The following is a 2,759-nucleotide window of genomic DNA, read 5'->3' as shown; positions in this document are numbered from 1 at the left end:
CATCAACTCAGGGGGAACACATTGTTACGAAAAGGCATAGTCTCAGGGGAAACCTGTGTTCCCCTGTTACTTAAACTGGTTCTTACTACTCTAAATCCACTCTATAAATGTTAAGTTTGTCATCATAAAAAATGTGGAAATTGATAGGTTTTAAATGTTCTTGCCTTATGTTTTGATGATCTAACAAACTTACTATTAAGAACCAGATAGGGAACCTGACCTACTTGGACTATACTGCAAGCTTAACGAATTCCAAGCTAAAGGTGAACTGCTACAGCTTCAGGAGCTAGGAACCCAAATAAGGATCGGATACCCTTGTGGTTCCCTCATCATAGTATAAGTCAATTGGTCACAGCTGGAAATGAAGTGACTGACTACACTGTTTCTACCGCACTGCATTGTCTCCAGTGCCCACTCATTCTCTAACCAAATAAAGTGCTCACATCATTTCAAGTGATGTGATCAAGGTGTACCCACAATGAGTTTATACAAAATATCACTTGAAGGTTTCAATTTCTTATTCAAACTTCTTGCCAAAAAAGAGAAATCAATCCTCACAAGCTTGAAGAACAAAGTTGAACGCAACTACGGACCAGTTCCTAAAATATAGCTTGTTGTTGTCCTAGTTGAGTTGTAACTTTGTGATTGTACTTTTTGTATCTCCTACACTGCTTAGCTAGAAGCGTTTGATTAGGAATCCTCTTGTAAATCCGTAAACTCCTTGAGTTTATGTTGTGACTAGATTTAGTCATAAGCAAAAGTCTTTGTAATTGTAGAGTTACAAAGTGGCTTGTGGTGAGAGCATCGCAAGTTAGTAAAAACCATTGTAACTAGGAAGTCACAAAGTGGCTTGTGGTAAGAGTAACACAAGTTAATTGAGTAAATCCTTTGTAAAGGAATCATTGCAAAATGGCTTGTAATAGGTTCTTTACAAGTTAGTGAAGTTGAAAGCCTACAGGTGTAGGTCGTGGTGTTTTGATCCCCTTGTGTGGGATTTTTTCACGTAAAAATCCTCTGCCTTATTTACGTATTGTTTTAGTAGCATTCTCAGCAGAATTTTGTAGGGGACTAGGTAGTCTACTGTTTGGTGGACTCATACAAACTAACAGAAATTGATAATAGGTCGAAATTGGATGGAGGAGACAGAGATGGGGATCGATGCCGATGAAATTCTTTACTGCTCCGTTGCCGGACCGAATTGCCTAGTGGCTAAAATTGATGGAGTTGGACGGTGAAAATGGTAGGTTTTGTCAAGAATCAAAATGGGTAAGTAAAATTGGTGACGATGAAGAAGGAGCGGAAGGAATATGCTTTCTATTATATTTGGGTTTGGCCATTTAGACTTGACTTAAGGGTGTGTGGTGGTGGTGGAATTATGGTAGAGTAACAGTTGGGGCATGAGTGTGATGAAGAGAAAGAAAAGTAATAATTTAGAAAATTGGTAAATTGGTAATTAAAAAGTGAAACCCACATATTACACGTGTCGAAAAATAAAAAGCCATAAAGTGTGACCTATCATTGTTGTTAGGCAATTGAAGCTCACGCTAGGGGTGGGCATTGGTCGGTTCGGTTCGATTATGAATATTATCGGTTTTGCCTATCGGTTATCGGTTTACAAATATCATAACCCGATAACCAAACCAATAAGATATTAGTTATCAGTTACTGGTTAATCGGTTATCGATCGGTTCGGTTATCGGTTTGCCCCATAAGATATAACAACTAAAACATTTTCGCAATGTATAAAACTATTTCACAATGTATAAAACTGTTTCGGTATAAAACTATTTTGCTAAAACAGTTTTATAAGATTTTAAGAACTGTTTTGCTAAAACTCTTTTCAGAACTGTTTTGCTAAAACTCTTTTCAGAACTGTTCTATTTCACAAGAATTTAACTTAGCTGCAACATCCAATAGAATAAATACTAACCAAAGTTTTTATCTTTCATTCTTCAACCCAAAATCAAGTAGCGTATAGGGTCTTTGAACATTGATATCTACTTTTTTACTCTAGTACAGAATTATGTATATAGATTAAAAAGTTTATTAGTTATGAAATACAAATTTTATAATAACTGACACAAGATAACTTTGTAACAGCTCAATAATTAAAGTACACGACAAATCTCACTTCAGCTTTCAAACAAACTAAGAAAAATCCAAAGCAAGAATACTTTCAAACAAACTAAGAAAAAGATGAAAATGAAGCAACTAAAAAATTACACGAAGAATCAAGATGAAGCTGAGGAATGCGGCTGAGAAATGCGACGGAAGAGTGAAGTGAAGATGAGACTGAAGGAATCTGATGGATCTGAGAAATGAAGTGAAGATGCGACTGAAGAGTGAAAGAAAGAAGCTGAGAAATGCGATTGATGCCAGCCTGAATCTTGATGGGCTGGCTGGGTGAAGACGTGATGCCACTGACGCCGGCCTGAGTCTTGACGGGGGCTGACTGGTGAGGGCGTGAGGCGAAGAAAATGAGAAAGAATAGGAAAATCAAAGAGTGAGTCAGTGAACTATGAATTATGAAACCCTAGTATGTATATACTTAAGGGTAAACTAGTAAATTAGTTAATCCTTATTGGGTTATCAATTTTACCCAATAACAGAATTGCCTAACCGAGCCCGAATCGATACCCAATAAAAAATATTTTTTAACCCGTTACCGAACCGTTAACCCAATACCGATAACCCAATAAATAATTAACAGTTCGGGTTATCGGTTTTATCCGATATATGCCCACCCCTAGCTCACGCTC

Source organism: Nicotiana tabacum, chromosome 20 (assembly GCF_000715075.1).
Source record: "Nicotiana tabacum cultivar K326 chromosome 20, ASM71507v2, whole genome shotgun sequence".
NCBI classification, from domain to species: domain Eukaryota; kingdom Viridiplantae; phylum Streptophyta; class Magnoliopsida; order Solanales; family Solanaceae; genus Nicotiana; species Nicotiana tabacum.
The sequence above is the reverse complement of the archived record's forward strand: the minus strand, read 5'-3'. Positions refer to the sequence as shown.